General features: G+C 34.3%; 1 protein-coding gene across 1 annotated transcript in view; it reads left to right on the top strand.

The window, feature by feature from the left end:
• LOC135125975 (lachesin-like) overlaps nt 1–12,535 on the top strand; it is a 261,363-nt gene that overhangs the window by 179,683 nt on the left and 69,145 nt on the right. The window lies entirely within an intron of this gene.

Raw genomic sequence — 12,535 nt, 5'->3', positions numbered from 1 at the left:
TGTCGCAAATCTTTGTTTTCCAAAATATTTATGCAATCTTTAATCGATTGAGAAGAATCTTGGCTAAACTCCCTAACTACTTCCTCAAATTCTTTGATATATTTGTCATAATAAAATGTGGCCTGTAACCATGTTCCCCACCTCGTTATAATCGGCTGTGGGGGCAATGGTATGTTTGGAATTAGTTTTAATTTTATAAATACCCTATCTAAAATATTCAGAATATGATGAGTCTATATTTGTGATTTACCATTCCATTAATATTTTTTGGATTTGTTTATACATACAGGGTGACTCAAAAAAAAAATAATGACCGAGTCAATTTATTTTATTGAAGAAATCAAAAATTGCAAAACTGAATGCTTTGAAATCTTGTCAATTAGTTAGAAAAAAAAAACCTGTCCTGCTCTAATAACATCGAGAATATGCTCAAAATCACACTAATATTAGGTCTAATTGTGCCGACCGTAGTTATAAAATTCACATTAAAATAAGTCACGGACATTTTTTGAAGTGTACTACATTTCAAAAAGCAAAAAAAATGTTCAGTTTATAAACTTCATAATTTTGGTTTAAAGTTTATCAATCATGTTTGACACTTTATTTTATTCATTCCATTTGTTATCCTTTACTGCGGCCTCTCTTGGGTCGAGGTGTAACACCGGACCGAACGTTCTTCGACCGATAGGATAATTTACTACTTCCGACATCTTTTCGGTGACAAATTTATTCTTTCTATACTTCAGCGTAGTTAGTGAACTCGTTGTGACCACTGAAATATACAAAGAGTAAATTTTGAAATGGAACGAAATTCGAAGAATACTTTCAAAGCCACGATCAAAATGTATTTGCTTATCTTCGCCAAAAAATGCATGACGTCATCGTAAAATTTGATATGATGAGTCTATACCTGTGATTTATCATTTCAGTAATATTTTTTAGATTTACTTATACAGCCTGTCTCAAAAAAAGGTCACCTCGATTTTCAATTTTTCGTTTTTTCAACCAACCGTTTCATCGAATTAGATTTTTCAGTTTCCATTTTTCTATCAACTTTTCGATTTTATTACTTTCCAATTTTCTGATTTTTCAAATTTGCGGTATTTTGAATTTTCGAGTTTTCAGTTTTTTCGTTTTTCGATTTTTTAATTTTTCGATTTTTTGATTTTTCGATGTTTCGATTTTTTGATTTGCCATTCTTTGAATTTTCGATTTTTCGTCTTTCCATTTTCAGATTTTTTAATTTTTTGATTTTTCTGTTCGTCAGTTTTTAGACTTTGCAATTTTTTTGCATTTTCGATTATGTTTTACTTTCCGATTTTTTTGATTTTTGAATTCTCGATTTTACGTTTTTAATTCTTCGATTTCCGATTTTTCAATTTTCTGGTTTTTTAATTCTTCTATTCTCGATTTTTCGATTTTCCATTAATCATTAAATTTTTCGATTTTTCGGTTGTTTTATTTTTCGACCTTCGATTTTTCAACTTTCGATTATTCGATTTTCCATTTTCGGATTTTACGATTTTTCGATTTGCGATTTTTCGATTTTCGTTTTTCCGCTTTTGTGGTTTTTCGACTTTTCTGTTTGTTTCAGTTTTTATGGTTCTGCAATTTGTTTTATTTTTCCATTTTTCGATTATTTTACTGTCCGATAGTTTGATTTTTGAATTTTCGGTTTTTCCATTTTTCGATTTGGGATTTTTCAATTTTTCGGTTTTTTAATTTTTCATATTTCGATTTTCGATTTTTCAGATTTGTGGATTTGTGTCCGTTTTTTCGATTTTTAGAATATTGATTAATCGAATTTTCGATTTTTGAGCATTTCGATTTTTCGATTATCATTTTTACGATTTTTCAAAATCTCGATATTCGAGTTTTCGATTTTCCATTTTTCAAATTTTCAATTTTTAATTTTGTTTTTTTCGATTGTTCCTTTTTAGAATTTTCCCTTCTTCAGCTTTTAGATTTCAATTTTGTTACTTTCCGATTTTCCACTTTTCGATTTTTTTATTTTTTTTCGATCGTGGTTTTTTTGATTTTCATTTTTACGATTTTTTGATTTTTCAATTTTTAGGCCTTGCAATTTTTTCGAGTATTTGTTTCATCGAATTTTCGATTTTTCGAGTTTTCGATTTTCGATTTATCGGTTTTTCCATTTTCCGATTTTCAATTTTTCGATTTTTTTGATATTTCAATTTTTCTGTTCGTCAGTTTTGAGACTTTGTAATTTTTACTTTTCCACTTTTCTATTATTTTAGTTTCGGATTATTCGATTTTTTAATTTTCGTTTTTTTTTCATTTTTCGATTTCCGATTTTTTAATTTTTCGATTTTTCGGTTTTTTAATTTGTCGATTCTCGATATTCCGATTTTCGATTTTTCGATTTTCCAATCTTCGATTTTTCAATTTCCAGTTTTCGATTTTCCACTTTTTGATTTTACGATTTTTCGATTTTTCCGTTCGCCAGTTTTTAGGCTTTGCAATTTGTTTACCTTTTCGATTTTTCGATTATTTTACTTTCCAATTTTTTGATTTTTGAATTGTCGACTTTTAGAGTTTTCAATATTATGAATTTTCGAATTTTGGGTTTTCCTATTTTTCGATTTTTGATTTTTCCATTTTTCGGTTTTTTGAATTTTCAATTCTCGGTTTTTCAATCTTGCAAATTTTCGATTTTTCAGATTTGTGAATTTCCAGTTTTTCGATCGACCTACGTATTAGATTCATTGAATTTTCGATTTTCGGTATTTCCATTTTTAGATTTTTGATTTTCCAGTTTTGTATTTTCAGATTTTCTGTTTTTCGCATATCTGATTTTTCAAATTTTCAATTTTTCGGCTTTTCGATTTTTCGATATTTGATTTTCCAATTTTCGATTGTTCAGTTTTCCATTTTTCAGCTTTTAGTCTTCAATTTTTTTACTTTTCGATTTTCCAAATTTTCGAGTTTCAATTTTCAGATTTTTGATTTTTCGATTTTCTTTTTAAATCTTTGAATTTTTCCGTTTTGATTTTTAGCATTTTTGATTTTTAATTTTTCCATTCTTCGGTTTTTAGACTTCAATTTTCTTTCTTTTAAATTTTTCGATATTCTATTTTCCGCTTTTCAGAGTTTTCGATTTTCAGTTTTCAGACTTTCGATTTTTAGAAAATTTAAGTAGTCGAATTTTCGATTTTTCAATTCATCGATTTTTCTATGTTCAATTTTTCAATTTAAATTTTGCGATTTTCAATTTGTCCATTGTCGATTTTTAGAATTTTCGGTTTTTCAATTTTTCCATTCTCAACTGTTAGACTTCAATTTTGTTACTTCCCGATTTTTTGGTTTTCGATTTTCCAATTTTCAGAATTCCCAAGTTTCTTTATTCAGATTTTCGATTTTCCACTTTTTAGATTTTAGATTTTTCGAATTTTTGTTTTTCCAATTTTTTGCTTTTTCGATTTTTCTGTTCGTTTCAGTTTTTAGGCTTTGCAATTTTTTCTACTTTATATATTTTGATTATTTTAATTTCCGATTTTTTTTATTTTTGTTTTTGATTTTTTTAATTTTCAATATTACAAATTTTTGACTTTTCGATTTTTTGGTTTTCCCGTTTTTCAATTTTCGATTTTTCGATTTTTGAGGTTTGTGAATTTCCACTTTTCGATAAACCTAGGTATTTGATTCATTGAATTTTCGATTTTTTGATTAGCCATTTTTAGATTTTCGATTTTTACGATTTGTATTTTTAGATTTTCTGTTTTTTGCATTAGTGAATTTCAGTTTTTCCGATTTTTGATTTTGCGCATATTTGATTAATCAAATTTTCGAAAAAGTTACCATGCTTATAAAAAATTCAAAACATCTACAATATTTCAAAGTATTCATTAACTTTTTTGAGACACCCTGTATAACCAAATCTAAAAAATATTAATGCAGTGATAAATCACAAGTATAAAAACTCATCATATTGTATACATTTAAGAAAGGATTTATTCTGCAAAATTTTGAGGTGACGTCATAATTTTTTTTTTTAGAGGGGATAACCAAATATATTTTAATTAAAAATGTATCATGTTTATCATGACTTTAAAATATCTGCAAGATTTCAAAGTATTCGATTTTGCAATTTCAAAATTAAATATCAAAATTTTGTTTTATACTTTTGGCACACGGAGTCATACATGTGTAGGACTATGTTACTGTATACAATTTAAAACCCATTTACTATGCATAAATTTGAAGTGACGTCATCACATTATTGGTGGGGATGATTAGACAAATTTAATAAATTTGCGACATTTATGAAAAAAAAAATCAGTTAACAAAAATGGCACGTTTTTATTTTTATGCCAGTTACATGTCACTCAACGACAATATCGTTTTTTTTTAGAGTATTTTATTTGAAAAAGTGATGAAATTTTTTATACGGAACAATTGGTCGAAAGATGTTAGAAAGCAAAATAATTCATGTCCGGACCATCGTTACTCACGAACGAAAGTGACCATTATTTTATGGGAACAACTACCTGCTAAATCTTCTCCGACAAATTCGGGAGAACTGGTGTAAACCATACATATTTCTTACCAATTGTAACTACTGTCCGTCCCGTTATTGTCAATAAAATTTTATTGGGTAAAATGTGAATTTCGTTGTAGTTTGAGCCTACCTACAAATTCTGCCCTTGAAGGATTTGGACCGCCTTCTTCGGTGAGGGCAGGCAAAAACGATCCGCCCATAGGCTCAAAACATTTGCGTGCGATTGTACAGTGTTATACGTGGTACTACGACAGATGCCATAGACTGATGGTTGTGAAATAAACGGTTCATTTACTTAAAAGTTTCCATTAGAAAAATTTTAAGGTAGGTAGTTGGGTACAATAATCCTTTTTTCTAGAAAATCTTCAACGGTCTTGCCGCAAAATGCCGAAAAAGAACATCTGGTTAAAAGCTTTAATTCATTATCAACGGAAGTAAGGATTTAAAGTCATAAAATCTATGGAGTATTTTTCCAATCCTATAATAAAATTTTATTACCCAAATGACCGGAACCTATTCACAGAAATGGTCTTGAGTAAGTGTACTTCAATGGTCAAGTCCAGCTAAAATGCATACGATACGATAGGCCTAACTAACCAGTATTTGTCATCCCGACAAGGCCGGCATTTGAACAAAATATGCATTGAAACTCATATTCGTCGAAAAAAGCATTAAATAAGCATATAAGTTTTAATATAAATAAATATATAAAACTGAAAAAAAAATAAGCATAAAAAAAATGTGTCAAATGACTCCAAATTGTATCATAGTTACAGATATAAAAAAGTTTTGACGCGCTTACATTTTTCACAAAAAGCATTAAAGCTAGAAATCCGCTCTCTGGATATAACCCTCGTAGCGGAGGTAAGCGACGAATTTGCGCCCAATTTTTTCCTCACTTGATAACCAAATTACGACCTCGCGTCGTTAAGATTTTCCCGATGTCCACACTCCGACAAATTACTTTTTGTCCCAGCATCCCTTCCTGTTTGTAACAACGTTAACCCACTCGCCAGCTTGCAGCAACTCTGCAAAGTCACGTCCCGGCTTATGGCCAGATCAAGGTTACGAAAAGGGAATTTAGGGATAAGTCGAAGAATCTCACACGCTGTGGACGATCGATGAAATTTAATAAGAGTGTCTGCGCCCGATGCGCCCGTTTGACAGGATAATGCAGAAGGACCGCATTATCATTCTGTATCGAATGCACGCCCCGGAAAGGATAATTGACACGGGGAAAGACAGCGACGTAATGGTACCCAGTTTCCGGGACATGCAGCTTTCCCGCCAGATTAGCGGAAATGATGTTTTAGCGGTTTAAGTAGTGGAGATGCAGTGGGTTTTGATCAAGCCTTTGATGTGGGGGTTGCGGGTTTCGTTTTGCCACCGAGTGCAGTTTGAGTGGATGTTTAGAAAAGAAATAGTGGCGGCGAAATGGGAAACTTAAACCGGATAAAATTAGGAGTGGAAAGGGCCCAGATGGGAAATGAGAATTACTGCAGAGTTATTCAGAATGGTTTCAGTTTAATCGCGTTTTTATTCCCAGAGATGTGGCTATAATTTCACAGGTCGCTGAAAACTGCAACTTGATTATGCATAGTGTCCCGAAACTACTGAACCCATTACTTTGATTACGAAATAATATTCGTCATACCTTGGTAATTTTTTTCTCATTCCACTCCCCATTCGTTCTAAAATACAAAAAATTATTTTCAAGGAGGATTTAAATATGGGAACAATCGAAATATGGCGAGCAGTCTTCGAGGGCTTGTACTTGGGAGCGCTTAAGGCAAATCCGGCAAAATGAGGGACTCCAATTGGAAAGCCGATTGTGAATAACGGCCCAAATTGTTGTGCTCTTAAAAAGACGACGCTTAAGTACAATATTGCTGTGTATTTTGTAACAAAGACGAGCCGAGTAGGTTACGCCAGTCTGAGTACCTACTTCACCTCCCAATACAATTTTTTGTTGCAAGCAAATAAATCTTTGCTTCGACGCGGTAAATAATGGAAAGCTTACGAAACTCTTCTCTTTGTAATTGTAAGCAGTCGAGTTTCAATGTGTGCTTCAGTAGCGGTTCGTTGTTAAACATCGGAGTAAACATTTCAGACTGCCGAAGCCGGATGGGGAAGTTGTCATTTATGTTTACACGCGGTGGAAAATAAAACCTTGCAACTGCATGTACGAGTTCAGTGTTTGAAATATGGTGAAATTTCGATAGCTTGTTGACAAAAATCAAAGCAGAGTTGGTGGTTTGGTGTCTTTTGATTTATTTTGGACAAAGTTAATTGCTACTTAATCAAGAATAATTATTTTCAGTTTAAATTGTAATAATTACATCTGATTAAATTGACTATATTTACGCAAAACTAAATCAGATTTTATCCTAAGTAGGTAATTTCAAGTCAGAACAAATTAGCTCATATTTAGACTAAATTTTAATCAGATTAAGTCAAATCAAGTCAAGTCGTCATAGACAAAGTCGTGTCAGATCAGGTGAGGTAAGAACAGGTTACAACAGAGCATGACAAATCAGGACAAGTCAGGTCTAGTCAAATCAAGTCCAGGTTAAGTATCTTCCAGACACCGGGTCAAATTAAGTTAAATTAAATTAAGTCAGGTCAGGTTGAGTTAAAAAAGGTCCAGGTTACGTCGGAGCAGACCAAGTCAATTTAGGTTAGGACAGATTTATTTTGGTCAAACCAAGACAAAGTCATCGTCACTTCAAATCAGATAAGGTGCGGACAGTTTTCAATATTCTAGATCTCCTAGATACTAGGTTAAGTCGACTTAAAATAAGGTCAGGTCAAATCAGGTCAAATCAGATTAAGTCCGATTGGATCTGATTTGATTTGAACTGACGTGAGCTGGCTTGACTTAATATATAATTACTTAGATAAACACATAAGTAATTATGTGTTTATCTAATCTGACTTGGTTTGGTCTGACGTCATCTGATTTAGCTAGACCTGATCCTACCTGACCTGATCTGACTTGACTTGATCTGTCCTGATTTAATTTAACTTGACTTGGTTTGACCTGATGTCTGAAAGATTCAGTATCAGCTCAGATTAGATTAGACCAGATTTCAAGTTACAACAAGGTTATATCAAATCAAGTTAAATCAGAGTCAGGGCAAGTCAGATAAGATTAATTCAGACCAGATCGGGTCAGATCCGGTCAGGTCAATACAAAATCAGGTGTGAAATCAGGCCAGATGTTGTCTAATCAAATCACATAGGGTCATTTTAGGTCAGACTAGACCAAGTCAAGTTAGATTATATCGGATTTACTTAGGTTCAGATCAGATCAAATCCGTCCAGTTTTCACTATCCAGGACCTTCATAAATACCTGGTCAAATCAAGTCATGTCAAGTTAAATCACGTTAGGTCAACTTAGTCAAATCATATTAAGCCAGGTTAGATTAAGATAGGTTTGAGTAGATCAAGTCAGGCCAGATCACGTCAGATCAGATCAGATCAGACCAGAGAACAGTTCGAATCAATAAAAGACAAATCAGGTCAAACTAAGCCAAATCAGAAACGATCCAGGCAGTTTTCATTATCATGGATCTTCCAAACACAAGGTCATATCCAATCAAGTTAAATCATAGTCAGGGCAAGTCAGATCAGATTAACTCAGATCGGATCGGGTAGGATCAGGTCAGGTCAATACAGAATCAGGTGTTAAATCAAGTCAGATATTGCCTAATCAAATCATATCGGGCCATTTTAGCTCAGCCTAGACCAAGTCAAGTCAGATTATATTGGATTTACTTAGGTTCAGATCAGATCAAATCCGTCCAGTTATTACTATCCTGGATCTTCAAAACACCTGGTCAAATCAAGCCATGTCAAGTGAAATCACGTTAGGTCAACTTAGTCAAATCATATTCAGCCTGGTTAGATTAAGACAAATTTAAGCAGACCAAGTCAGGCCAGATCACGTTAGATCAGATCAGGCCAGATATGATCCAGACCAGAGGACAGTTCGAATCAATAAAATATAAATCAGGTCAAATTAAGTCAAATCAGAAACGATCCAGTCAGTTTTTATTATCATGGATCTTCCAGAGACCAGGCCATGTCAAATCAAGTTAAATCGAGTCAAGGAAAGTCAGATCAGATCATCTCGGACCGGGTCGTGGCAGATCAGGTCAGTTCAACACGGGAATAGGTGTCAAATCAGATCAGGTGTTTTCTAATCAAATCAAATAGGCAATTCTAGGTCAGACTACACCAAGTCAAGTCATATTATGTCGGATTTACTTAGGTTCAGATCAAATCAAATTCGTCCAATTTTCGCTCTCCTGGAACTTCAAAAACACCTGGTCAAATTAAGCTCTGTCAAGTTAAATCAAGTTATGTCAACTTAGTCAAATCATATTAAGCTAGGTTAGATTAAGACAGGTTTAAGTAGATCAAGTCAGGCCAGATCACGTCAGATCAGATTAGACCAGATATGATCCAGATCAGAGGATAGTTCAAATCAATAAAAGATAAATCAGGTCAAATTCAGTCAAATCAGAAACGATCCAGTCAGTTTTCATTATTATGAATCTTCCAGAGACCAGGCCATGTCAAATCAAGTTAAATCGAGTCAGGGAAAGTCAGATCAGATTAACTCAGACCGGGTCGTGGCAGATCAGGTCAGTTCAACACGGAAACAGGTGTCAAATCAGGTCAGGTGTTGTTTAATCAAATCAAATAGAGTCATTTTAGGACCGATTACACCAAATCATGTCAGATTGTATCGGATCTACTTAGGTTCAAATCAGATTAAATCCGTCCAGTTTTCACTATCCTGTATCTTCAAAAACACCTAGTGAAATCAAGCCATGTCAACTTAGTCGAATCATATTAAGCCGGATTAGATTAAGATAGGTTTAAATAGATCAAGTCAGGCCAGATCACGTCAGATCAAATCAGACTAGATATGATCCAGACCACAGGACAGTTCGAATCAATAAAAGATAAATCAGGTCAAATTAAGTCAAATCAGAAACGATCCAGTCAGTTCCCATTATCATGGATCTTCCAGACATCAGGTCATATCAAATCAAGTTAAATCAAAGTCAGGGCGAGTCAGATCAGATTAACTCAAACCGGATCGAGTCAGATCAGGTCAGATCAATACAGAGTCAGGTGTTAAATTACGTCAGATGTTGTTTAATCAAATCACATCGGGCCATTTTAGGTCAGACTACACCAAGTCAAGTCAGATGATATCGGATCTACTTAGGTTTAGATCAGATCAAATCCGTGCATTTTTCGCTATCGTGGATTTTCAAAAACACCTAGTCAAATCAAGCCATTTCAAGTTAAATCAAGTTATGTCAACTTAGTCAAATCGTATTAAGCCAAGTTAAGACAGATTTAAGTAGATCAAATCAGGTGAAATTAATTCAGGTTAGACCCGGCCACATCTAGTCAGGTAAGGATAAATTACGAGGTGACAAGGCAAATCAAGTCAGGTGAGGTGTAGTTAAATCTGGTCAGGTCAGGTTAGGTCAAGTCAGATCAACCCAAATTGGGTTTGAACAGATTTAGTTAAGTCAGTCCAGGTCAGAGCACGTCAATTCGCGTAAGATTAGATTCGATTCGGTCAGTTTTCATCCTCCTGGATCTCCCAAATACGGGGTCAAATTAAATCAAATTCAGTAAGAATCAGGATAAGTCAGGTCAGATCATCTCTGATGAGGTCAGATTTACTCAGGTCAGAACTGGAAAAAATAAATCAAACAGTTAGATTCGTCAGATTTAGTTCCAGATTGGGTCAGATCAGATTAGGTAAGAACAGGGTAAGAAAGAGCAAGGTAAATTAGTTCAGGCCAAGAGTAGTTCAATCAACTCAGGTCAAGTTAGCTTAGGTCGGGTTAATTCAGATTTAGTTATTTAGTAAGCTAGCCAAATCGGGCCAAATCAGGGTACATGAAGTCAGATTTAGTTACGTTCAAGTCAGATCAGGTCAGATGAAATCAAGCCAGTTAAATTAGATGAGGTCATATTAGGTGAGGCTAAACCAAGTCAGATTAGACAAAGACATAATTACCTATTTATGTCACTTCAGATTAGATCAAATCAGACCCAGTCAGACAAGATAATCTGGTCAAATCAAGTTAGGAAGGAACAATACAAATCAAGTAAGGTCAGGTTAAATCTGGTTAAGCTAGATCAGCCCAGTTTAAATTAGAACAAATTTAGTCGTCAGTTCAGGCCAGAGCACATCAGTTCAGATCAAATCAGATCCGGTCCAGTCAGTTTTCATTATGCTGGATTTTCCAGTCACCAGTTCAAATGAAATCAAGTTAAATCAGAGCCAGGTCAAGTCAGGTCAGATCAATTCAGACCGGTCAGGTCAGATCAGGTCAGGTCAACAAGGAAAAATCAAGTTACGTGTTGTGTAATCAAATCAAATCGGGCTATTTTAGGTCAGACGAGACCAAGTTAAGTCAGATTATATCAAATTTACTTAGGGTCAGATCAGATCAGATCTGATCAGTTTTCACTTTCCTGGATATTTAAAACACCTAGTCAAATCAACCCAAGTCAAGTTAAATCAAATTAGGTCATCTTAGTTCAGTTTGTTTCAAATCATGTCAGGATGGGACAAGGTAAATCAGGTCAGATTAGGTCTAGTCAAATCATGTCAAGTCAGAATAGATTAACGACAGATTTAAGTAGTTCAGGTCAGGGCGGATCATGTTAGATCAGGTCAGATGCGATCGGAATAGTTTTCATTATCCTGGATCATCCAGAGGGCGGGTCTAGACAAGACAAGGTAGATCAGGCCAAATTAAGTCAGGCCAAATTAAGTCAGGCCAAATTAAGTCAGGTCTAGATCAACTCAGATTGGGTTTGAGCAGATTTAGTTATGTCAGTGCAGGTCAATTCGAACAAGATCTTCCAGACATCAGGTCAAATGAAATCAAGTTCAATCATAGTCAGGGTAAGTCAGGTCAGATCATCTTTGACCGAGTCAGGTTAAATAGGTTAGGACAAGGTAAATCAGATCAGGTCAGGTCAGATCAAACAAAGTCAGGTCAGATTAGGTCAGAATTACTTAGGTCAGACAAAGTTATCACGTGAATAGATCAGATTAGTTCGCCCGAAATCAGGTCAAGTGAGAACAAGTCAGAACTGGACAAAATAAATCAGTTCAGGCCTAGACTAGTCCAATGAGGTCAGATCAAGTTAGGTCACGCCAGGTCAGTGATCTGATTTGATCATATCAGGCCAGAATAAGTCAAGTCGGGTCAGTTAAGATCAATTCAGTTCGGGTTAATTTAGAAATAACGAAAGAAAATATTCAAAAGGGAAAGGAAAATTAATGAACTTTTAACGGACATGGGGCTTTTGGCAACGGTTTTGTGCGATATATTTATAAAAGCAGGCTAAACAAAAACAGGTCAGATCAGGTCAAGTTTTGAATAATATTAGATCTCGAATACATCGAGGGAAAAATAAATTCTACCATAAATCAGTTTTCTTGTCAATTTTCAGTAGCTGTTTCCATGTTCTCAGGCCTGCAGCTTTGGCTAAATAATTATAGCCATATAATCTTAAGCACGGTACAAAAATATCGAAGAAATTCTTAAACTCAAGAGATCCCTAAATCAGTGTTCTTGTCAAATTAGCCGCAACTGATACGCATTCTGGATCTCTGAACCGATGCAACTGACCTAAATCATCCCAGACTCCGAACATTACGATTTTGGCCAGTTTACATGTTCGTTCGAGATTTCTCTACGCCTGAAAGGTTTCAAATACCCTGCAGACATGCAATCGATGAGAAAATGTTCAAGCTGGTAAGGTAAACAGCAGAAAACTAGAGATTAGCAACTTATATTTCCAAGTTCTACATTAAAATGTTTTTATAAATGTATATTCAGCGTAAGTTAGAACCACAACCGCACTAACTGTTAACCTTTATCGCGTAATATCAGATAATTCATTAGTTTAGTCTACCCCCAAAACCCTTCGTTCACATCTGTAAACAATAGTCAACCCCGATT

Source organism: Zophobas morio, unplaced genomic scaffold (genome assembly GCF_036711695.1).
Source record: "Zophobas morio isolate AGI-343-1 ecotype UQ-CSIRO unplaced genomic scaffold, CSIRO_AGI_Zmor_V1 ptg000010l, whole genome shotgun sequence".
Classification (NCBI taxonomy): domain Eukaryota; kingdom Metazoa; phylum Arthropoda; class Insecta; order Coleoptera; family Tenebrionidae; genus Zophobas; species Zophobas morio.
The sequence above is the reverse complement of the archived record's forward strand: the minus strand, read 5'-3'. Positions and strand labels throughout refer to the sequence as shown.